This window comes from Miniopterus schreibersii (assembly GCF_964146895.1).
Source record: "Miniopterus schreibersii genome assembly, chromosome: X".
NCBI classification, from domain to species: Eukaryota; Metazoa; Chordata; class Mammalia; order Chiroptera; family Miniopteridae; genus Miniopterus; species Miniopterus schreibersii.
This window is the reverse complement of record NC_138104.1, coordinates 62,425,080-62,452,079: the sequence shown is the minus strand read 5'-3', so window position 1 is coordinate 62,452,079 and position 27,000 is coordinate 62,425,080. Positions and strand designations below refer to the sequence as shown.

General features: G+C 38.3%; 1 protein-coding gene across 1 annotated transcript in view; it reads right to left on the bottom strand.

Moving 5' to 3' along the window:
* The window catches only part of EDA2R (ectodysplasin A2 receptor), a gene marked incomplete at its 3' end in the record, with an annotated part of 151,779 nt that overhangs the window by 5,623 nt on the left and 119,156 nt on the right, over positions 1–27,000 (bottom strand). The gene's annotated exons all lie outside the window — the stretch shown is intronic.

Genomic DNA, 27,000 nt, shown 5'->3' with positions numbered 1-27,000 from the left:
ACTAACATTGCTGTACAGGAACTTGGATAAAGGATCAGCTATGTTACAAGTGACTATTGTAACAGAGTTTACAAACTGCAAGTTGCAACCCATTACCAAGTCATGAAATCAATTTACCAAGTTGCAAGCAGCACTGAAAATTGAAATAAGGCAAAATAAAATAATAATATCAAAAACCACAGTGCATAGCATACACTAAAATTAGGTACTTATATCAGTCAGCATAGGCTAAGTTATGCTATGGCAAAAAGCAAACTCCAAATCTCAGTATCTTAAAAAAACAAAATTTTATTTCTCACTCACACTATTTGCCTACCAGAAGTTTCCTGGGGGCCCTGCTTTACATTATCCTGCTTTATTATCATGTTGGTATGCTTCACATGTTACCCAGGGTGACAGAGGCTTCATCTTTGTGCTGCCATGATTGGAGCATCAGGGAAAAGAGAACATTGTGAACTGTGCACCGGCTCTTCCTATGTCACTTCGCTCACATATCCTTGACGACACATATCACCTGATCATTAGTAACTATGAAAGTAAAAGAAAGTGCAATTCTATAATGTTCTAGAACGTGGGGAGCTGGAGAGGTTTGACAAATGGCTGTATTCACTATCTACCTCAGTATTGCTTTGTAAAATTTTACAGATAAAATATATGTAAGTATGAGTTTGGTTGTGATGAAAAATTTATTACTTACTCTTGGCAATGGTAAAATATATTTGAATGCCAATGGTATAGAGAAGAGATGAGTAATCCAGCTGGCTCTTAGCTGAGGTCTGGTATTGACTCAGTGTGACTTTGGCCAGCTCCTCTCAATTTTGGGGAGTCATAGGAAATAAAAAAAGATGGTCTTTAAATATTCTTCTAGCCATGATATTTTAACCTAGGAACAAGGATCCAGCTTGATATATCATAGCTCTTTCTCAAAGACACAACTCTAGTTATCAATGGATACGAGCTCTTTGGTAGTTCTGGCAGAAACTGGTTTGTCCCCCAAACTCATTTTCCTTTCCTCCTGGGAATATCATACCCAACCTTCCCTAACTCCATTGCAGTTAAGTGGGGCCATGTGCCTAATTTTTAGCCAATGGATTAAAATGATGTGTGTCTCTCCCAGACCTCCCCCAATACTTGTATGTTTTTTGCTTTATACTTATGTTATACTTAAAATATCCTTAATATTCTTTATACTTTGATTTTCTGGTGCATAGAGACATCCAGGGAGATGCTGAAATTGATATATTAAAAATGACAAGGGTGTCAGTACAATGGAAGAGGCAGCAGCTCCAAGTTTTCATTCCTTCACAGAAACATAGAAAAGCAAGCAGAAACTGTCAGAATCGATGTTGTCATAACTCTGGGAAACAGTCAAAGGTTTACATAATGAAGCAAATGCTGAATCAAGAAAAAGGCAATTTGTAAATGACAGGAAAGTTCTGTGATATTTTCACTTGCCCTTACCACAGCCCTCTCCCCAGAGCAGTACCAGTCCTAAAGTGGCAGTCTTTAAGTGGCATCAGCCTGTGTTCCTACTGTGAGATCTTTATCTCTAGTTTCCAAGTGAGTTCAGCAAAACATGTTCACAAACTATCGTGTATGTCTGCTCTAATGTGTCTGGTGGCCACCTGAAGAACTGACACATGGTGCTCACTACTGTTTCACTCAATTCAGAATGCAGACTGAAAAGTGGGTAGGCATATGTTTTTTAAAAATGTCACAAAGCAAACTAACAAACCACAGATACCTGTGGCAACAAAAAATGAACACACACAATAGACTGCCTAATCATGAGAGCTAAAACTGGGGGAGATACTTTAAGAAATTAAGACATTAAGAAAGTACCCATATATATGGGGTGATTTAGAAAAACACATGCATGCTTAGGGAAAGACACATGCCCAGAAAAGACTGAAGAAGACCCAAAGCTTAGACTCTGGGCTGATCCATAGGTTACGTGCAAGTTTGGCCAAGTGTTGAAGGAGTGCTTCAGCACAGAGCCAATCTGCAAAGACTGGGAGGGGTGTGTGTGTGTGATTTGGGTTCTTGACGTTGTTTTTTGTTTTTTTTTTAACTCTTGGCACTCAGGAAATCTATGTCAAAATATTAGCTGAATATAATCTAAAGGAACAGGGATTTCAGTGACTACATATGGCAGTCTTTGCAAAAATAGTTTGGAAAGACACCTCAAAAAATAGACTACTATTTAACAAATAAGGCTTTTTAAAAAGAGTATTATGCTAAGGAAAATAAGCCAGGCACAGAAATACAAGTACCATATGATTTCACTTATATGTGAATGAACATATGTGAAATCTAATGAACAAAATAAACAGACAAAACATAAACAGACTCATATCTAGACTGACAGCTGTCAGAGGAGAGGAAGGTTAGGGGGCTGGATTAAAAGAGTGAAAGGATTAAGCAAAAAAAAATACTCATAGACACAACAGTGTGGTGATTACTAAAAGGAAAAGGTGGTGGGGATAGATAGAAAAGGGTTAAGGAGGATAAATGGTGATGGAAGATTTGACTTAGGTTGGTGAACATACAGTACAAAATACAGATAATGTATTATAGAATATACATTTAAAACCTATATAATTTTATTAACCAATGTCACCCAAATTTGATAAAAATTAAAAAATATAAAAAATAAATAGATGATATAATAAACAAAATAATATTAATTACTACTTTTAAAAGACTATACAAAAACATTACAAATAAATCAAGATGGAATCCTAAAAAAATGTTCATGTATACTGCAGAGGTTAAGAAAAGACAAACAAAAGAACAAGAAACAGAAAATAAAGAAAAATAATAAAATAGCAGAAATAAGCTCTAAGACATCAATAATTACCTTAAATACAAATGGTCTATGTACACAAATTAAAAATAGAGATTTGCATATTGAAATAAAATGAACAGTTACAAATTGTCCTCGTTAATAATTACTTAGATGAATGGATGAATCATTTCTTTAAAAAATAAAGAAGGAACAAACTGTCATAAAATATTTGATTGAGAATCCTCTTTCTTAATTAGGAGGAAAAGAAAATTCTTCCAAATAATCAAAGCTCCATAAATTCTTTTGCTAGTAGCTGGTTTTATAAGCAGAAAAATATTGATCTTCTTAATTAATTTTACTAAGCTAGCACAATTATTATACAAATTTTGATGTTTATGATGCTATAAGAGTATTTATTTATTATAAATAAAATATTTATTTATAAAACATAAAAGAGCATTTAAACCAAACTTACAATCAATAACTTTTTTTCTAGGAATGTAAGATATTTTAATTTTTGTAATATATTAATATATATCATTGAATTAATACATCAGTTGGTCAAGGCCAACACTTCTGATTTTTTACTAATTTCCATTGATATTGCAAGCTACTTATTCTCTGTCTTTGAATCTTAGTTTCCTCATCTAAAAACCTATGAGGCTGATAATACCATCTTAGTAGGACTGAGAGCCAAGTGAGATAATGCACATGAAAGCTCTTTACTAGGTATAGACTGCTAAAGAAGTATAAGCTGTTTATATATAAAGATTTTGCAGGAGCACAATACTGTAATTCACTCATTTTCACTTTCAAATAGTATAGAAAAAATGGTACCTGAAAGATGCTTACACAAATGTACATTTAATCATGGACCATTTTTAGGGGTTTGATAACAGCAGTTTGACAAATAGAAAAACATATTTTCTCCCTTGGAGAAGTTCAGATAGCTTTACAGGTAAAGGCTACGTACATGACAGAAACAATTGTAAGAGATTGTCCTTATGGGAGTGAGATAATTTTATTATTATTATTTTATTTTTAATCTTAATTGTTGAAAGTATTACAGATATCCCCTTTTTTCCACATTGATCCCCTGCACCCCACATTGCCACTCCCCAAGCCTTCAGCACAATATTGTCTGTGTCCATGGGTTATACATATATGCATATAAGTTCTTTGATTAATCTCTCCTGCCACTCCCAGACTCCTGCCTTCCCACTGAGATTGATCAATCTGTTCCATGCTTCTATGTTTCTGGATCTATTTTGTTCCTCAGTTCAACTTCTTCATTAGATTCCACATGTGAGTGAGATCATGTAAAACTGCATCAGGAAGAATCAGAAAACTTGAATAGGCTAATAACAACTGATGAAATTGAAACAGTAAGAAAAAAAACTTTCAGCAAACAAAGGCCCTGGTACAAATGGCTTCACAGGGGAGCTTTCTACTATTTAAATTGTAGGTTTAGTTTACTAAAAATTTTTCTTGATTTTTAAGGGAGGCCTGTAGTGCCATGAACTTCCCCCTTAGGACTGCTTTTGCTGTGTTCCATAGATTTTGGGTTGTTGTGTGTTCATTTTCATTTGTTTCTGGGAAGGTTTTGATTTCTTTCTTGATCTTATTGGTAACCCATTCATTTTTTAATAACATGCTACTTAGCCTCCATGTGACTGTTTTTGAGTGTTTTTACTGTAGTTGATTTCTAATTTCATTCCCTTGTGATCTCAGATGCTTGATATGATTTCAATCTTGAACTTCTAGAGACTTATTTTGTGTCCTAATATGTGGTCTAACTTTGAGAATGACTCATGTGCACTTGAGAGGAATGTATATTCTGCAGCTTTGGGTTGAAATGTTCTGTGAGTATTTATAAAATCCATCTGATCTAGTGTGCCATTTAGTCACTGTTTCTGTGTTTACTTTTTGTTTGGAAGTTCTATCCAATGAAGTCAGTGGGGTGTTCAAGTCCACAACTATGAATGTATTGCTATGGATCTCTGCCTTAAAGTTCTTAAGGTTATTATCGATAGATCCTTATTTATTGACATTTAAATTCTTTATGCCTATGTTTCTCTCTCTATTACTTTTTATTATTACAGCAGTCCCTTTAACATTTCTTGCAATGCTGGTTTGGTGGTGATAAATTCCGTTACTTTTTCTGTCTGGGAAGCTCTATTTCACCATCTATTTTGAACGATAGCCTTGCTGGGTAGAGTAGTCTTGGTTTCAGATTTTTGTTTTGCATTACCTTGAATACTTCATGCTATACCTTTCTGGCCTGTAGACTTCCTGATGAGAAGTCAGCTGATAGCCTTATGGGAGCTCCTTTGTAGGTTACAGATTGCTTTTCTCTAGCTTCCTTAAAGATTCTCTCTTTGTCTTGGATTTTTGGCATTGTAATTATAATGAGTCTGGGCATGAACTTGTTTGGATTCTTCTTGGTTGGGACTCTCTGTGCCTCCTGAACTTGCATGACTTTTTCTTTCACCAAGTTAGGGAAGTTTTCTGCCATTATTTCTTCAAGCAGGTTCTCTAACCCTTGCTTACTTTCTCCTTCTTCTGGCACTATTATGATCTGAATATTGTTCTGTTCATGTTGTTCCACAGCTCCCTTAGACTGTCCTATTTTTTCATTGTTTTTTTCATTTTGGATGTCTGATTGAGTGATTTTTTTCTACTCTGTCTTCTGATTTGCTGATCCTAACCTCAGCTTCCTCAAATGTGCTGTTTATTCCTTCCAATGTATTCTTTATTTCTGCTATGTCATTCTTTATGTCTGACTGGTCATTTTTCATAGCTTCCATATCTTTTTTCATGCTCTTGAGCACCTTTACAATAAGTATTCTGAACTCTATACCTGATAGATGGCTTATTTCCACTTAATTTTGCTCTTTTTTCTGGAGACTTCTCTTGTTCTTTCATTTGAAGCTTGTTTTATTGTCTCCCCATTTGGCTGCCTATTTGGGTTAGTTTCTATGTATTATGTAGTCTTTCTAGGACTCTCAGTCTTTTTGGAATGCCTTTGGTGCAAGCCAGTGTCAGATGCTGTTTATGACTGCAAAGTGTTTAGAGCCATCAACAACCCACAGCTTGAGGTCCCCTCTGTTGGGGTTGGGTGTGTTTGGACAGGACCAAGATGCACACAAAAGTCTGCTTTTCCAAGGCCTGGGTGCAGAAGCGCATCAGGCAAAGACTCAAAATACTCTGAGGTCTGCCCTGCTTGAAAACTGATTAACCCTATTCTCTTAATGAGCCTCAGGTTGAGGAAGCTCCACAGGGTAGGCAAGAGGCTTTCCAGCAGGGTGGGACAATTGCTTCCCCCTCAGGCAAAAACTGCTTAAAAAGTAAATGTTTGCCTATGAAAGATGTCCTCTGGACTATGGGGGAATGACTCAGCACAGGATTCCAGAGCAATGCCCTCTGAGCTTTATCCCAAGAGCCCACACAACTTTAGGTTCTCTTCACACAGCTCCAGTCCACTCTGCCCTCCCTCTGCTGGAGCCCAAGGTGAGTGGCTGCACATGAAACTTTGTGTGTTGGCTCTTTAAGAGGGTGCCTGTATTTCCAGCCTTCTCTCCCTGGAAGAAGAAACCTGGCTGCTTTTCACAGCCAGATGTTATGTGGGTACCTTTCTCAGATCTGAAGCTCTTGATTGGGATGACCAGCCTGGGGTTTTGACCACAAATTTCTCAGTGGGAATCCCCCACAAATGAGATATCCCTCTAGACCTTTAGCTGCTGCCTGTGGGAGCCCAGCCAGCCCTCTCACATCTCCACACTTCTTACCAGTCTCTATGTGGTCTCTACTTTTCCTCCTTGGTTGTGAGGGTGCTCTACAGCTTGTTTTCAGTTACAGTAAATTATTCAGGATGGTTTTTCTATATTTTAGTTGTAATTCCAGTTTGGTCACAAGAGAGTGTCATTGTAGCTTCCACTCAGTCTTTCACCATAATTAGTCTCCTGGGAGTGAGCTAATTTTTATCATAAAGATCAATGTGATATTTAAAGTAGATTTTGTAGGGGATCCAAGATCCCTGAGGATTAGGTGGAAGTCACATTCACTTCCTCCCAAGACCAAACTGAAATTACAACTAAAATATAAAAAAATTCACCTGAATAACAATCTGAAGAGCAGCTGGACAGAAGTCTTATAACCAAAGATTTGAAGATGAAGCCATATTGAGACTGGTAAGAAGGGTGGAGACGTGAAAAGGCCTGGACCCACACCCATGGCTGGTGGCTGAGATTCCAGAAGGATGTCTCAGCTGAAAAGTTTCCCCTTGCAGAACAGAGGTCTCAACCCTACACCAGGCTCCTCAGCCTGGAGCACTAGAGCAAGGAAAAGTAGCTCACATAATATCTGACTGTGAAAATCGGCAACAATTCTGTCATCCAGGGAGACAGGAGTCTGCTAGAAACATGAAAATCCTCTTAAAGGGCCACAGCACAAAATCTCATTCATAGTTGCTTATCCTGAGCTTCAGCAGAAAAAGGGCAGCTTTGAGCAGAATAGAGTTTTGTGAGAAAAGACTGAGTTGTGTGGCTCTGGGGAGATTGCTGAAGGGATAGCCATCAGGGTCCTTGTGGAGTCCTTCTTCCACACTGCAGACACAATCTTTCTTGGGTGGAACACTCTCCTCTGTAAGGCTTCAGCTTGAAGGAATGCAATAGCCCTATCTTCTGGACTTCCTGTCACCTGGTCCTATAGAGCTATAGAGTAATCTCCATAGGGTAGAGAGCTTTCTGGGTCCAAGGTGTAGAGGTCTGGGAGGAATCAGTGGGTGTCAGAAACTGAGTTGTGTGGCACTGGGTTGGAGATCATTTGCCTCCCTTTCCCATGAGCCTTACAGGTGCAATTCCTCCATGAGAGATCCACTAGCTCCATCCTCATCACTTCAGCAGCCCTGCTCTGTGGAGCTAAGGTTGTCAAGGAAGTCCAGGCAGAATTCGAGATGGACTGAATTGTGTGGCTCTAAGATGAGGTCATTTTCCTTCTTGTTTCCCATCTGTGCAGAACACTCCTTTTACACAAGTAATTGGTCTGTTTAGGCCTGATGAATGCCGATAGCCTCACCCTGACAAATCCCCGAGACCCAAACCCACAACAAAAGTCCACAGACATCTGTCTGGTGGGTGGTGGCAGGCCTTGGTGTACCCTGGAAATTTGGCTGTGTGGCCTCAAACCCATCACTGGCACTATGTTTGAATCTTTAACAATCTGGTGAACACCACTCACCCTTACTTGGTGACTATCTCATGCAACTCACATACCACCAGAGACTTTCAGTGACTGAGTTGACAGGCAGCTGGCAGGCAGAGGCAAGTGAAGGTGGAACTCATGGTTCCTTAGGCCTTTTGAAGACCTACAACTATGTTTGGTGATAGTGAAGTCTATACTTGGTGTGCACCTTGGCCTCTCCCATGCACAGACGGGCCCAGTAGAGGCAGCCATAAACTGTGGATCACTTTGTAGCACTAAACAGGTAGCCCAGGGCCAGTCACAGGCAGCATCTGACATTGACCTGCGACAGAGTTCCTCCCAAGAGGCCTAAAAAACAACACACCTACTGACAGGCTTCAGACTACATAAGAGTAGGACCCAATTAGCTTCACAAGTGGCACATCTAAAGGGAGTTCTTGGCAGGCACCAGACCTGTTGGTGTGAATTCCACTTCTTGTGGTCAGCAACTGCACAACAGCTCATACTCTGTGGTCAAGGATGATTCCCACAGTGAAGCAACCTAAGGGTCAACCTCACCCACAGAAGGGCCAACAACAATTAAGACTCAACTACAAAAATAAGGCTCACATAACTCACACAAGAGGCATTCTTAGATCACCTTGCTCAGACGATAAGGGAGCCTGTGCTACTCAACCTCACAGGACACCTACTGCATATAGCCACCAAACCAAGATTGGGAGACATGGTATGTCTACATAATACACAGAAACAGATAGAAAAAGGCAGCTAAAAAGGAAAAAAAAAAAAAGAAAGGAACATTCCCCAAATAAACAAACAGGAGAAATCCCCATAAAAAGAATTAAATGAAATGGAGGCAAGCAATCTATGAGAAACAAAGTTTAAAGCAATGGTTAAAAGGATGCTCAAGGACATTACGGGAAGAATAAATAAACTCAGTGAGGACTTAAACACAGAAATACTAAGCATAAAAGAAGACATAGAAACATAAAAAAGAACAAGTAATAAATGAATACGACATCTGAGATGAAGACGGCACTAGAAGGAATAAAAAATACATTAGTTGAAGCAGAAGATCAAACCAGTGATTTCAAAGACAAGGTAGCAGAAAACAACCAATCAGAGCAGCTAAAAGAAAAAAGAATATAGAAATGAAGATAGTATATGGGACCTCTGAGACAACATAATGTGTAACAACATCCACATCATAAAAGTAACAGAAGGAGAAGAGAGAGAGAACAAGAGATCAAGAACCTATTAGAAGAAATAATGACTGAAAACTTCCATAATCTGGTAACGGAAAATGACATACAAGTCCACAAAGCACAGAGAGTCCCAAACCAGAGGAACCTAAAGAGTCCTACACCAAGACACATATTTAAAAATGACAAAGGTTAGAGATAAAGAGGGAATCTTAAAAGCAGAAAGAGAAAGACAGTTACCTACAAGTGAACTCCCATAAGTCCGTCAGCTGATTTCTCAACAGAGGCATACAGGCCAGAAGGGAATGCCACAACATATTGAAAGTGATGAAAAGCAAGGACTTACAACCAAGACTACTCTATCCAGCAAGGATATCATTTAAAAGTGAAAAAGAAATAAAGAGCTTCCCAGACAAGACAGAGCTAAAAGAGTTGATACCACCAAATCAGTGGTACAAAAAAAAAAAAAATGTTAAAAGGCCTTCTTTCAAAAGAAGAAAGCAGAAAGAGAGAGAAACATAGCTATAAAGTATAAAATGGTAATAAATACATACCTATCAATAATCACTTTAAATGTAAATGGCTTAAATCCTTCAATCAAAAGACATGAGGTAGCTGAACTGATAATAAAACAAAGCCCAGAAAACGAAAGATGGCGGCAGACTGAATGAAAGCTACACTGACACTCTCCCAGGACCAAAATGGAATACAACTAAAATATAGAAAAAACATCCTTAGTAATCAACTGCAACTGAAGATGAGCTGGAGAGCACCTCATAACTAAGGAGGAAAAGTGGAGACCACAAGGAGAGTGGTAGGAAGTGTGGAGATGTGAGAGTGCTGGCTGGGCTCCCACAGGCAGCAGCTGAAGGTCTGGAGGGATATATCAGCTGTGGGGGGTTTCCACTGAAGAATCAGGGTACTAAACCCCAGGCTGGGCTTCCCAGTCAAAAGAACCAGAACTGAGAAAGGTTTCACAGCCCACATAACATCTGGTTGTGAAAAGGAGAAGGGTTACTGTCTTTCAGGGAGGGATGGTTGGAAATGCAGGCACCCTTTCAAAGCGCCAACACACAAAGTTTCATGTGCAGCCACTTACCTTGGGCTATAGCAGAAGGAAGGTAGAGTGGACGGGAGCTATGTGAGGAGAATCTAGGGTTGTGGATTCTGGAGAAAGAGCTCAGAGGGCATTCCTCTGGATTTCTGTACTGTCATTCCCCCATAAAGCAGAAGCAGACGTTTAGTTTCAAAGAAGCTTTTGCCTGAGGAAGAATCAATTGCCCAACCCTACTGGAAAACCTCTCCCCCTACCTTGTGGAGTTTCTACAGCCTGAGGCTCATTAAAAGACTGATAATGAGCCACCCCACCTTGTGGACTTTCTACAGAGTGAAGCTCATTAAGAGAATCAGATTATTCAACCTCTAGGCAGAAGCAGGCTTCAGAGTTCCTTGAATCTTTGCCTAATTTGCTTCTGGACTGGGCCTTGGAAAAGCAGACTTTGGTGTGCATTTGGTCCTGTCCAGATGTACCAAACCCCGACAGAGGGAACCTCAAGCTATGGGCTGTTGAAAGCTCCAAACAGGGCACTCAAGTCCAGTCACAAACAACATCTCACATTGGCTTTTACCAGAGACATTCCAAAAAGACTGAGAGTCCTAGGAAGCCTATCTAATACATAGAAACAAACTCAAATAGGCAGCCAAAATGGGGAGACAACAAAACAAGCTTCCAATGAAGGAACAAGAGAAGCTTCTAGAAAAAGAGCTAAATGAATTGCAGATCAACAATCTATCATATATAGAGTTCAGAATATTCATTTTAAAGACCGTCAACAGCATGAAAAAAGATTTGGAAACTGAAAGAAATGAATAACGACATAGCAGAAGTAAAGAATACATTGGAAGGAATAAACAGCACATTAGAGGAAGCTGAGGGTCATATCAGTGAATTAGAAGACAGAGTAGAAAAAAATCACTCAATTAGAGACCCAAAACCAAAAAACAATTAAAAAACAAGACAGTCTAAGGGAACTGTGGGACAGCATGAAATGTAACAATATTCATATTATAAGAGTGCCAGAGGAGGTCGAAAGTAAGTAGGGGTTAGAGAACCTATTTGATGAAATAATGGCAGAAACTTCCCTAACCTGGTAAAGAAAAAGTCACACAAGTTCAAAGGCACAGAGAGCCTCAAGCAAGAAGAATCCAAAGAGGCCCACAACCAGACACATCATAATTAAAATGCCAAGAATTTAAGACAGAGAGAGAATCTTACAGGAAGCTAGAGAAAAGCAATCTGTTACCTACAAAGGGGCCCCCATAAGGCTGTTATCTGACTTCTCATCAAAAATTCTACAAGCCAGAAGGGAATGGAATGAAGTATTTAAGGTAATGCAAAACAAGCCAAGACTACTCTACCCAGCAAGGCTGTCATTCAAAATAGGTGGTGAAATAAAGAGCTCCCCAGACAAAAAAAAAGATAAAGGAGTTTATCACCACCAAACCAGCATTGCAGAAAATGTTAAAGGGGCTGTTGTAATTAGCAGTAGAAATAGAAGCATTGCAAGGAATATTAAGGGGACTGCTGTAATAATAAGACAAAATAAAAGAGAAATATAGGCATAAAAATTTTAAAGGCAATAAATAAGGACCTATCAATAATAACTTTAAGGTCTTTAAGGGAGGGAGCAACACTAATGCATTCATTCTTGTGGACTTTTACACCCCACTAACTTCACTGGATAGATCTTCTAGATAAAGAGTCAACCCAGAAATAGTGACTAAATGGCACAATAGATCGATGGATTTAATTAATATTTACAGAACATTTCACCGCAAAGCTGCAGAATATACATTTCTCTTAAGTACACATGAGTCATTCTCAAAGATAGACCACATGTTAGGACACAAAACAAGTCTACAAGTTCAAGAAGATTGAAATCATATCAAGCATCTGAGATCACAAGGGAATGAAATTAGAAATAAACTACAATAAAAAACACTCAAAAACTTTCAAATATATGCAGACTAAATATCATGTTATTAAACAATGAGTGGGTTACCAATGAAATCAAGAAAGAAAGGTATAACTTCGAAGCAAATGAAAATGAATGCACAACAACCCAAAATCTATGGGATAGAGCAAAAGCAGTTCTAAGAAGGAAGTTCATAACACTGCAGGCCTATGTTAAAAATCAAGAATATTTTTTAGTAAACAATCTTACCCTACAACTTAAAGAATTAGAAAGTTCCCCTGAGAAGTTATCTGAACCATGGCTTTTGTTTGCTGGGAGTTTTTTTTTCTTACTGCTTCAATTTCATCAGTTTTTATTAGCCTATTCAGGTTTTCTGATTCTTTTTGGTTCAGTTTTACATGATCTCATTCATATGTGGAATCTAATGAACAAGATGGACTGAAGGACAAGATATACCCTGAGATGTTGAAGCATGAAACAGACTGGTGAGTCTTGGTGGGGGGGCGGGTATGGGTATGTTGGTGAAAGATTGGTCATGGAGATTATATGCATGTATACATAGCCTGTGGATGCAGGCAGTGGTGTGGTGAGGGCCTGGGGGGAGAGGATGTGGGGTGGAGAGGATCAGTGTGGAAAAAGGAAGGGATATCTGTAATACTATCAACAATACAGATAAATTTTTACAAAACAACTTCCCCACCCCCTAAAAAATATCTCCCCAAAAACAAGGTTCATACATATGCTATCTACAAAACTCCCTCCTCTGAACAAAATATACGTATGAACTAAAAGTAAAGTAATTAAAGAATGAAAAGATATTTCATGCAAACAGAAATTAATAAACATGCAAAACCCTGGGATAGAAATAATAATATCAGACAAAATAAACTTTAAACCAAAGGCTACAATGAGACAAGGGAAACTACATAATGATAAAGGGATAAATCTAGTAAGAGTATATGTCAGTTGTAAACATTATGCACCCAACATAGAAGTATATATATGTATGTATACACAAATCTTGATGCACACAAAAAGGGAAATTGACAATAATACAGTAATAATAGGAAATGCTAACACCCTATTGACATCAATGGGTAGATCTTCTAGAGGAAAAATCAATAAGGAAAGAGCACCCTTAAATGAAACTGCAGACCACATGGACTTAAGTGATATTTTTACAGCATTTCACTCAAAAGTAGCAGAATAAACATTCCTTTCAAGTACACATGGAACATTTTCTAGGGTAGACCATACGTTACTACACAAAACAAGTCTCAGTAAATTTAGGAAGACTGAAATCACATCAAGCATCTTCACTAATCTCAATGGTATGAAGCTAAAAATCAATCAGAAAATAAAATGATAAGCATACAAATACAAGGAGGCTAAATAACATGTTACTAAACAATGTATGAGTTAACAATGAGATCAAGGAAGAAATCAAATGATACCTTGAAACAAATGGAAATGAGAACCAAATAACCCAAAATCTATGGGACACTGCAAAAGCAGTTCTAAGAAGGAAATTCACAACATTATAAGCGTATATCAAGAAACAAAAAGAGGTGCTCCATGCCTTTTCAACCTATGGAGCCTCCTGGAACAGAACCTCCTTGACCAGTGGAGTGTCTGACCCACACTGCCCCCTTCACCAGCTGAGTGCCTACACCCCCCTCCACACCTGGTGCCCTAGACTACCAGGCTACTAAAGTGGGGAGAAAAAGAAACAACTCTCAAATGAAAGAAAAGGAAGAATCCCCAGAAAAGGAACTAAATGAAATGGAGTCAAGCAATTTGTGAGATAAAGAATTCACAGTAATGGTTATAAGGGTGCTCAAACTACTTAGTGAGAACTAAAAGAAACTTAATGGGGACTATAAAGAACTTAATGAGAACTACAGCAGAATTAAAAAATAGGTAGAAACAATGAGTAAGAATCAAATGGAAATGACATAGTTGAAATTAAGAATATCCTGTAAGAAATGAACAGTAGAGTAAAAGAAGCTGAGGACCGAATTAGAAGACAAGGTAGAAAAAAACACACATTCAGAGCAGCATTTGGAACAAAAATTAAAAAGCTGGAGAAGAGAGTAAGGGAGCTTTGGAATAACATGAAGTGTAACAACATCCACATCATAGGGGTGTTCACCAGAAGGAGAAGAATCTGAGCAAGGAATAGAGATCCTTTCTGAAAAATTAAGGGCAGAAAATTTCCTTAACTTGGTGAATGAAAAATATTACCTAAGTCCAGGAAACACAGAGGCCCAAACACGATGAACTCAAAAGGGTTCACACCAAGACACATAATAATTAAAAAGGCAAATGTTGCCTGGCCGGCCATGGCTCAGCAGTTGAGCATCGACCTGGGATCCAGGTGATTGGGGTTTGATTCCCAGTCAGGGCACATGCCCGGTTGTGGGCTTGATCAATGACTCTCTCATCATTGATGTTTCTATCTCTCTTTGCTCTCTCTGAAATCAATAAAGATATATATATATATATATATATATATATATATTTTTAAAAAGGCAAATGTTAAAGACAATGAAAGAATCTTAAAGGTTACACAAGAAAAACAGAAAGTTACCTTCAAATGAGCTCTCATTGGAATGTCAGTGGATTTTTAAATAGAAAAAGTTCAGGTGAGAAGGGAATGGCATGAAGTATATGAATGAAGAATAAAGAACAAGGTCCTGAATCTAAGAGTACTCTATCCAGCAAGCTATCATTCAAAATTGAAGGTGAAATATAGAGCTTCACAGACAAAAATTGCTAAAGGAGTTTATTACCACCAAACCAGCATTGAAAGAAATGCTAAAGGGACTGATGTAAGAAGAAGAAATATATATATAGAGAGAGATGAACACAGGCATAGAGAATAAAAATGGCAACAAAAAAGTAAGTACCTGTAAAAAGTAACCTTTTGATTGGAGCATTTAAGCTCCAATCAAAAGGCATAGGGTAGCTAAATGGATAAGAAAACATGACCCATATATATGTGTTCTACAAGAGATCCACCTCAGAACAAAAGGGAAGGGGTGGAAAAAAAAAAAATCCATGCAAATGTAAATAAAAAAAAAGTTTGGGTAACAATATGCTTATTTGTCAAAATAAACTTCAGAATGAAGGCCATAACATGAGAAAATGAAGACAACTTTATAATACTTAACGGATCAATGCAAAAAGAGTATATAAAACTGGTAAACATATAGGCACCCAATATAGGTGCAACCAAATATGTTAAAAATAATTCTGGAATACCTTAAGGAAGAGATTAAGAGCAATACAATCATAGGGGACTTTAACATCCAACTGACATCACTGGATAGATCTTTCAGACAAAAAGTAAACAAGAAAAAGTGACCCTAAATGACACACGATGGATTTAATTCGCATTTAAAGAAAATTTTAAAAGAAAGTTGCATTCTTCTCAAGTGCACATGGGATATTCTCAAAGACAGACTACATGTTAGGACACAAAACAAGACTCTACATGTTCAAAAAGTTTGAAATCATATCAAGCAACTTCAATGCTCAATGGGAAGAAATTAGAAATCAACTACAATAAAAAACACTCAAAAACTTTCAAACATATGCAGACCAAATAGCATGTTATTAAACAATAAATGGGCTACAAATGAGATCAAGAAAGAAATAAAAAACTTCCTGGAAACAAGTGAAAATGAATATAAAACAACAAAACATCTATGGGACACAGCAAAAGCAGTCCTGAGAAGGAAGCTCAGAGAACTACAGGCTTCCCTCAAAAAAATAAGAAAAATTTCTACCAAACTACCAACCCTACAACTTAAAAAATTAGGGAACAAGAAGAGCCCAGAATAAGAAGAAGGAAGAAAATAATAAAGATCAGAGTAGAAATAAATGACATAGAGATTTAAAAAAAAATACAAACGATCAACAAACCAAGAGATGATTATTTGAAAAGATAAACAAGATGAATGAACATTTAGACAGATTCATCAAGAAATCAAGAGAGGAACTAAATAAGTAAAATCAGAAACAAAAGAGGGGAAATAATAAGTTACACCACAGAAATAGGATTGTAAGAAAATTCTATGTACAACTATATGCCAACAAGCTGGACAATATGGATGAAATGGACAAATTCCTAGAAAAATACAATCTTCCAAAACTAAATCAAGAAAAATTAGAAAGCCTGAATAGGCCAATAACAAATGATAACATTGAAGCAGTGATCAATAAACTCTCAGCAAACAAAAGTCCTGGCCCAGACAGCTTCACGGGAGTTTTACAAAATATTAAAAATAGAACTAACACCTGGCCTCCTCAAACTATTCCAAAAAATCCAATGGGAGGAAACAATTCCAATTTTTTCCCATGAGGCCAGCATTATCCTAATTTCAAAACAAGAAAAAGACACTACAAAATAAGAGAATTACAGTTGAATATTCCTAATGAACATAGAAATTAAATCCTCCACAAAATATTAGCAAATTAGCCCTGGCCAGTTTTGCTCAGTGGTTACAACATCGGCCTGCAGATGGAAGGGTCCCAGGTTTGATTGTGGCCAAGGGCATGTACTTTGGTTACAGGCTCGATCCCAGACTGTGGGTCTGGGTATGTGCAGGAGGCAACAAACCAATGTGTCTCACTCACATTGATGTTTCTCTCTCTCTCTCTCCCTCTCTCTCTCCCATTCTCTCTAAAAAGCAATGGAAAAAATATCCTCGGGCTAAGATTAAAAAATAATTAGCAAATCGGATCCAGCAATATATCAAAAAGATCATACACCATGACCAAGTGGGATTTATTCCAGAGATACAAGGCTTTTACAATATTGACAAATCAATAAATGTGATATATCACATAAACTGAAAGACAAAGATCACATGATCATACCAATAGATGCAGAAAGAGCATTTGACAAAATCTAATACCAATTTTTGATAAAAACTCTCAGCAAAGTGGGAATAGAGGAATCATACCTCAACATAATAAAGGCCATATATGACAAACTTGAAGTCAACATCACACTCAATGGACAAAAACCATGTTGCATAAGAACAGGAACAAGACAAGATTGTCCACTTTCACCATGTTTATTCAACATAGTATAGAAAGTCCTAGCCAGAGCAATCAGAAAAGAAGAAATAATAAAAAGTATCCAAATTAGAAAGGATGTAAAACTTTCATTATTTACAGATGACATGATATTGTATATAGAAAACCATAAAGACTGAAGCAAAAAATGCTAAATTTAATAAATTATTTCTGCAATGTAGTAGGATACAAAATTAACACCCAGAAATTGATGGCATTTTTATACACCAATAATGAACTCTCAGGAAGAGAAACAATCCCCTTTACCTATGTTAAAAAATTAAGATACTTAGGAATAAAGTTAACCAAAACAGTAAAAAAAAACAAAAAAACTGTACTTGTAAATCTAGAGCATGTTGAAAAAAGAGATAGAAGATACAAACAAGTGGATCAATATACCATGTTCATGGATTGGTTGAATTAACATTATTAAAATGTCCATACTACCCAAAGCCATCCACAAATTCAATACAATCCCTATTAAAATACTAATGGCGTATTTCACAGATCTAGAAGACATACTCCAAAAATTTATATGGAACCCAAACAGCCACAGCAATTATGAGAAAGCAAAGTTGGAGGGATCACAATACCAGATACCAAATTATACAACAAAGCCACTGTAATCAAAATAGCCTGGTACTGGCACAAGAACAGGCATATAGATCAATGGAACACAACAGAGAACCCAGAAATATCCCAATCCATTATGCTCAAGTAATATTTGACAAAGAGGCAAGAGCATACAAGAGCATGCAGTAAAGACAGTCTCTTCAATAAATGGTGTTGGGATAATTGGAGAGATACATGCAAAATAAAAAAAAAGAAACTAGACTACCAATTTACACTATACACAAGAATAAACTCAATATTGAAAAAAGACTTAAATGTAAGTAGTGAAACCATAAAAATTCTAGAAGAAAATGTAGGAGGTAAAATATCAGACATCTCGTGTAGCAGAATTTTCACTAGTACAACTACTATGGCAAGAGAAACAAATATAAAGAAATGGGACTGCATCAAAATAGAAAGATTCTCCACAGCAAAAGGAACCAATATCAAAATGAAAATGGAACCCATTGTATGGGAGAATATATTTTCGGATTCCTCTGATAAGGAGTTAATTTTCAAAATATATAAACTACTCATACAACTCAACAAAAGGAAGATAAACAATCCAATTTTAAAAAAATGGGCAGAAGGTCTGTATAGTCAAATCTCCAAAGAGCACATACAAATGCCCAAGAGATATATGAAAAAATGGTCAATGTCACTAATCATCACAGAGATGCAAATTAAAATGACAATGAGGTACCACCTCACACCTGCCAGAATAGCCACCATCAATAAATCAACAAACAAGTGCTGGTGAAGATGTAGAGAAAAAGGGATCCTAGTACACTGTTGGTGGGAATGCTGACTGGTATAGCTACTATAGAAATAGTGTGACCCAGTGATGCCACTTCTGGGAATATATCTGAAGAATCTTGAAACACGAATCAACAAGAATATATGCACCCCTGTGTTCATAGCAGTGTTATTTACAATATCTAAAAATTGGAAACAGCCCAAATTTTGATTAATAGATGAGTGGATAAAATTGTTGTGGTACAGTTACACAATGGATTATTGTGCAGATGTCAAAAGGATCTCTTACCCTTTGAGGCAACATGTAGGGAACTGAAGAGTATTATCCCAAGTGAAAAAAGTCCATGTAAGAAGAACAAATATCACATGATCTCACTTATATGTGGAATCTAATGAACAAAATAAACTAAAAGACAAAATAAATCCAGATACATGGAAGCATGCAACAAACTATTGATTATCAGAGTGAAGGAGGGCAGGAAGGGATTAACCAAATAACTTATATGCATATATGCAAAACCGATTGACACAGACAATAGTGCAGTGAAGGCCTGGGAAATGGAAGGGAGTGGGGAGGATGGGGTCAATTGGAGAAAAAAAGGGCACATCTGTAATACTTCCCACAATAAAGATAAATTTTAAAAAGAAACAAAAAAAATCTCAAGTCAGCAACCTAACTTTACAACTAATGGAAGTAGGAAAAGAACAACGAACAAAACCCAAAATGAGTAAAAGAAAGAAAATATCAGAGTGGAAATAAACAAAATAGTCAAAAAAATACAAAAGATTAATGAAACCAAAGGCTGTTTCTTAGAGCGTTCTTTGAAAAGATAAACAAGGTTGATAATACTTTAATCAGATTCATCAAGAAAAAAAAAAAGGACTGAGACAAGTAAAATCAGAAATGAAAGAGAAATGAAACAAAATAGAAAGGATTATGAGAAAATATTATAAAAGAGTATATGCAAGCAAATTGGACAATCTGGAAGAAATAAAGCAATTCCCAGAAACATACAATTTTCCAAAACTGAATCATGAAAAAATAGAAAATTCAAAATGACTGATTGCAACTAATGAAATTAAAGCATTAATCAAAAAATTTCCAGCAAACAAAAGTCCTGGATTGGATGGCTTCACAAGTAAAAGTAAAGTTTACCAAACATTTGAATAACACCTATCCTTATAAAACTATTCCAAAAAAGTCAAGAGGAGGAAAGATTATCAAGCTCATTTTAACAGGCCAGAATTATCCAAATACCATAAGATAAAAATTAATACCAAAGAAATTAATACCTAAGAAAGAAAATTATTGAACAATATCCCCAATGAACATAAATGCTAGAATCCTCAATAAAATATTAGCAAACCAAACCAAGCAAAACATTAATAAGATGATACATTATAATAAGTGAGATTTACTCCTGGGAAGCAAGGTTGGTACCATAACTACAAATCAAAAAACATGATAAACTACATAAACAAAAGGAAACATAAATTCATAGATCATATCAATAGATGCAGAATAAGCATTTTACAAAATTCAGCACCCATTTATGATTTAAAAAAACCAACAAAAAAACCTCTCATCTAAGAGAGGTTTATTATTCCAACATAATTAAGCACATATATCACAAACCAGAGCTACCATAGTACTCAATAAGGAAAAAGTGTTTCCCATAAGATCAGAAACAATGTCCGGCTAGTGTTGCTCAGTGGTTGTACATTGATCCATAAACCAAGAGGTCACTGGTTTGATTCTGGCCAGGGCACATGCCTGGGTTGCAGGCTCCATCCCAAGTAGGGCGTGTGCAGGTGGCAGCCAGTCAATTGTATCTCTCTCATCAATGTTTCTCTTTATCCCTTTCCCTTCCTCTCTCTCTAAAATCAAGAGAAACATATTAGGGGAGGAAGATGGTAGCACTCTGACAGAAAGCAGAGTGCCCTTGCTTCCAGTCACAGACTGGATTTACAGCTAAAATACTGAGCAGCCAGCTTATAAAAAGACAAGAAATATACCTGATTGAACATATTTTGAGTAAGGAGCACTGAAGAGACATCAAAGAACCTGGTAAGAGGGTGGGAGTATAGAAAGGGGGAGTCCCCCCTGAAGCCAGTGCTAAGCTTTGAGACCTGAGAGTCAGGTTGCAAAGCTCCCTCCCCTTGGGAGTGTGGACTGGCATCCTAAAGCTGGGATCTCAAATCTAGAGCAGAGGAGAAGGGAAGGAGTTCCCATGCAAGGTAGGCAGAAGGGCCAGGGGTACAGTGCTCCTGTGAGGAGGGGACTGGGCCTTTGCAATGAAACAACATGCTAAATGGTGGCAGCCTGGGCAGGAGAGTTTCACCCCAGGTGCTGACCACAGGAAAGGATATTCTGTAGGGTGTGGCTTCCAAATAGAAAGAGACCAGAGGACTGCGCTCAGTAGTGATGTACATGGACTCTCTGCTATCCTGTAAAGCATTGTGTAGGACCCCAGAAAGCATTTGAATTGTGTGGCATGGGGAAGGGGAAGAGAGCCATTTTAGAGCCAGAGAGGGACCAGAGCTGCCAGTGGGGCAGATCAGGTTTCTAGACACCGAAGCTGCTGGTGGGGTGCATTGGAGATTTTTTAACTACTCTGAAGAGAGAAATGATAGCATGCAAAGAACTGCCCCAGCTTTACTCAGATCAGTTGTGCAGGAGACCTGAGTGGGGCTGACTTTGTGGCCTCACCTCCTTGGTTCTGACGTGAGGGGACACCAAGTCCTCGCAGGGCAGGTTCTCTGTCTGTTTGTTGCTTTGTGTATTTTTGATTACTGAACAGGCACCCACCTTCCTGGCTTGCAGTGCAGAAATGGACCAGCAAGGGTTGGGATCTGTGGCTGTATTGGGGAGAGTTTGAGCTGAATGCCCTGTGAGATCAGCCAACCAGAACTGGGAAAGGAGTAGCTGAGCACTCCTATATCTTCCTCAAGCTAGGAGCACCACCCCCAACAAGGAAGGGGCTGGTTCAGCTCACTGAAGCCACAGATATCCCACACAGGGCACAATTGTGTGGGGGAAGGGAGAACAGTACAGTTCACAACAAGACAAGAGTATGACTCTCGGGGACTATTGTTTGGGAACTAGAGGAAATGCTTAAAACCCCTTATGGAGGATGGTCAGGCAATGTGCTTACCAGATTCTATTTTGATCAAACCCACTGAGCCCAGGCTGCTGAAACTGCCCATACAGAAAAGGCAACAGACCAAATTCAATCTAAACCTGCAGAAGGCCATTGTATGGGGAACTAGAATTGGACGATAGGGTAGAGACTGAGGAGCTGGCTTTGAAGCGGAGACTAACTTCACTACAGTGAGTGCCTGACACTGAAACTTCTAAGTAAGGTGAGCAATATCCAGAGCTACACTAGACAACCTGAACCCTAAAGACTCTCTTCAGAGACTCTAGAGTAAGACCAGACAACCACAAGGGGGAGGTAAAATAGCTGACAGATGGAAGTGGTTCATAGAGAACCACAGACCAGTGAACTACTTAAGGACACCAGAGCCAAGCCTAGACAGCTCCTAACATTGGCTGAAACACAAGTGCCTCCCAGGAGTCCCGAAAACAGCATATAAAAAAGTGAGCCTCAGATAACATAAGCTACCAAAACCAAGCTCACCTGGTTGACTTTTATTTTTATTTTTTATTTAATTATTTTTTTAGGAAAAAAGGGGGAAAAGAAAAAAAATTAAAATTTAAAATCTTATTAATTTTTAAAATTTTCAATCAACTTTTTTAAAGATTTGCTTTGTCTTCCTTTGCTTGTTCATTTTTGATTTTTGTTTTGTTTTGTTTTGTTCTTTGTTCTAATATCAAGATTTTCATGATATTCTCTGCTTAACAATAAGTTCATTGCTTTACTCTATTGTTGACTCCAGATCTCTCAATGTCCTCTTTCCTTGCCTTTGTTTTCCATGTACTTATTGTTTACCTCTTTATCACTTCTTGTGCCATTGGCATAACTTTCTCTTTTTTTCCTTCAATTTTCTTTTTCTCCCCTTTTATTCTCTGTCTCCTATACTTTGTTGTTTGTGTTTTCATATTTATATTTTTCCAACCATTTTCCTGGTCCTACTCTCTACTCTAATTTTTTTCTAGCCCTTCTTTCCTTTAAAAATTGTTTCTCAGCCCTTTTTATTGCCCAGTAGGTTCTCTATTTTTTAATTTATATTTTATTTTACTTTTATTATCAACAATAATATCCTTTTCTCTCTTTATTGCTTTAGTATTTGTGTTCTCACTTTGCTCTCCTAATTCTACTTCATCTTGGGATATTTTCATTGTCAGGATATTTTATAAGTTCCTGTTTGTTTCTAGCAGTTCGGTTGTGTTTTGTTTTGCCCTGTCAGCACCTGTACAATAGCTTACTCCACTTGGTTGTCTCTGAGCCTCACAATTCTTCTCAACCTAAGAGGAGAATCTCCCCAAGAACAGGTCAACAACAATCTAGACTCAGTCACAACTGGTGAACCCAAAGAACCCACAGAAGAGACACCCACAAAAAAAAAACACACCAAGAGCAAATACCTCAGAAGTATAAGGAAAACACACCTCTGGGTCCCAATGGACACACACTACAAAATCCCACCCCAAAAGTCAGGGAGACAGCAAATATATCTAATATATAGATACAAACAGTAAGAGCCACCAAATTGGGGAGACAAAATAGCAACCACCAAATAAAGAAAGAAAAAAGTCACCAGAGAAAGACCTTGCTAAGATGGAGTTAAGCAAGTATAGAGTTCAGAGTAATGGTTATAAAGTTGCTCAAGGAAATTAATGAGAACAAGACACTTAATGGAAAAGTCAAGGAACATAGTGAAAACATGAAAAAATAGCTCAATATCATAAATAAAATCAGGTAGAAATAAAGAATAGTATACCTGCTATCAAGAATACACTGGGAGGAATTAAAAGCAGGCTCAATAAAGCAGAGGACAGAATAAGTGACTTAAAAGATAAGGTAAAAAAAACCCACACGATCAGATAGCAAAAAAAAAGAAAAACACTTAAAAAGAATGAGGACAGTCTAAGAGAGCTTTGGGAAAACATGATGTGAACAACATTCGCATTATAGGAGTGCCAGAGTGGGAGGAAAGAGAACAAGGGATAAAGAACTTGGTGGAAGAAATAATGACAGAAAGCTTCCTTATGCTGGTGATGGAGAAAGCCACACAAGTTCTGCAAGGACAGAGGGTTCCAAACAAGTGGGACTCAAAGACACCCACTCCAAGACACATCATACTTAAAATTGCAAATGTTGCAGACAGACAGAGAATATAAAGGGCTCCAAGGGAGAGAAATCAGTGACCTGAAGTGTATTTAAGGAGGGAAGATGGTGACACTGTGAGAAGTAGCAGAGTGTCCCTGCTCCCAGCCAAGGACTCAATTTACTCCTAAAATACTAGATAGCCAGCTTGGAAAAACCAGAGAAACATATCTGAGTGGACATAGTGCAAGTAGGGAGAACTGAAGAAACATCATAGAGTCCGGTAAGAGAGGGTGGTCGTAGAAAAGCAGAGTCCCCCCTGAAGCCTGTGCTGGGCTCCGAACCCTGAGGCTTGGAGGCTGCAAAGTTCCCTCCCCTATGGAGTGCAAACTGACATCCAAAAGCAAAGATCTCACACCCAGAGCATAGGAGAGGGGAAGGAGCACCCCGCATGGAGGGCAGAGGGACACAGGGGAGCAGTGAGTCCATGAGAAGAGGATGGCACCTTTCTAGTAAACAGAGCTTCTAATGGCAGAAGTGACCAGCCTCTAATGCTCAGGGTGCCGACCATAGGAAAAGCTGTCCCAAAGTGTGTGGCACCAAAGTAGTAAGGAACCAGAGGTCGGGACTGAGCAGCTGCACACAGGGACCTTCTGCCTCCCTGTAAGGCATTGAGTTCAACCCCAGAAAGCATTGAATATGAGTGGCATGGGGAAGGGAAGGAGAGTCCTCCCTCCCTGAGCTCCCGGTGCGGAGAGGCTGGGATTTGTGACCAGCCCTGAGGGGAGCCATGGTGGCATGTGGAGCCACCCTAGCTTTGCTGAGATCAGCAGTGCAGGGAGCTGCGTGGAGCTGACTTTGGGTCTCCTCCCACTGGGTGCCTTGGTGCACAGGTGGCAGGACCTTGCAAGGCAGACTCACTGCCTGTGTTTTTTTTTGCGTTTTTTGATTTCTGATCATGGAACTGGCTCCCACCTTCCAGGCATGCACTGTGCTGATAGACCAGTGGAAGATGGGATTTGTGTCTGCACAGTAGACTATTTGAGGGGCAGGCCTGGTGCGACTAGCCAACCAGAGCTGGGAAGGGAGGGGTGGAGCACCCCTGCCTCTCCTGCAGCCAGGATCACCATCCCCAACAGGAAAGGAGCACATCCAGCTAACTGAGGCCCCAGATACCACCGCAGGGAACAATTCTGAGGCAGAAGGGATAGCAGCTCACAGGACAATACAAGAATAGGACTCTCATGGACTGTTGTTTGGGAACTGAAGGAGAAGCTGAAAACCCCTGCTTAGGGTTGGGCAAGCAAAGAACTCACTGGAATGTTCTTTAATTGAACACACTGAGCCTAGACTGCTGAAACTGCCCATACAGAAAAGGCAACAGGCTGAAGTTAATCTGAAATTGCAGCAAACCAGTGCATGGGGAACTAGAATCAGAGGACAGGGTAAGGACTGAGGAGCTGGCTGTGGAGTAGAGACTAACTCCCTCACAGTGAGTTCCTGACAAAGAAACCTCTAAATAAGAGGAATAATACCCTGAGCTAAACTCAGGGTATCCATCCTGCACCCTAAAGAATCTAAAGAAGACTTTAGGGTAAGACCAAGCAACTACAAAGTTGCAAAATAGCTGACAAGAGGAGGTAGTCCATGGGGAGCCTCAGACCAACCATCTACCTGAGGACACCAGAGCCAAACCTAGACAGCTCTTCACATTGGCTGATACTCAAGTACCTCCCGGGAGAACGGAAATTAGAACACGAAACTGTGAGCCGCAAACAACATAAGCTGCCCACAAGAAACTCACCTGATTGTCCTTTTTTTTTTTTTTTTTTAATTATTGTTCATTTGTTGGTTCATTTTTTCTCTTTTTCCTTTATGAAAAAGAGAAAGGGGAAACAATCATTTTATTTCTTTTCAAGTATTATAATAATTTTTTAAAAATTAAGTTTTAATTTTTTTCTTATTTTATTTTACTTTTTAAAAGAATTTTGTTTTGCTTAGCATGTTTTTCTGTTTGTTTCTCTGTTTGTTTGTTTTGTTTCTTTGCTTTGTTTTGTTTCATCCTTGCTTCTAACATCAAGAATTTCTTGATATTCCTGCTTAATGACTAGAACTTTATCATTATAACCAACAAGTTAACTGCTTTTCTCTATAGTTTCCCCCCCAGTGTCTTACTGGACACGCTCCCCGCCAGGATTTATCTCTCTCTCTCTCCTCTCCTTCCATTGGCTTAGCTTTGTTTTCCCTCTCCTTTTTCTTCTTCTTCTTTTCCTTCTTTCTTTTGTTTTCCACCCTTCTCTCTTCTTGTCTTTTTCTTCTATTCTCTCTCTTTTTCTCTTTCATGTATTTTCAGTTTTTCATTTTCAACTATTATCCTATTCTTATTCCCTCCCTTAATTGCTTGCTGGTGCTTCTTTCAGAATCTTTTCTCTGTCTCTCAGTACCTTCTCTATTTTTTACATTTTAGATTATTGATATTATTTTCTAAATTTGAGTCACTATTAATAATAATATATGTTTCAATCTCTAAGCTTTACTTTTCTTTCTCTTTTTTAAGCTATTTTTTTTTCTCTAGAATATTTTCTCCCTTCACTCTCCAAGTTCTATTTTCACTTGGGTTGTTTTCACTGTGACTGTCAAGATATTTTGTAAGATACCCCTTGTTTCCTGGAAGTTTAGTTGTGTATTGTTTTGCCTTGCCATCACTCGTACAACAGCTTACATGAAAAGGTCGGGGCTGAGACATACAGTTAGCAAATCTGAGAAGAGAGTCTTCCAAAGGACTGATCAACAACACTCTAGACCCAACCACAACAAGAGAACCCAAAGAACCCTCAAAAGGGACACTCACAAACGGGATTCGGCTAGAGCAAAGAGCTCAGAAGAATAGGGAAAACACACTTCTGGGCTCAACCGGTCTCCCAATATAAAATCCCTCCCCACAAGATGGAGAGATAGCAAATATACCTAATATATGGTTACAAACACTATGACCTACCAAAATGGGGAGACAAAGAAACAACCCCCAAATTAAAGAAAAGAAAAAATTGCCAGAAAAAGACTTTGATGAGATGGTTAAGCAAGTTATCAGAAACAGAGTTCAGAGTCTTGATTAAGAAGATGTTCAAAAAACTTAACAAGAAACTAGA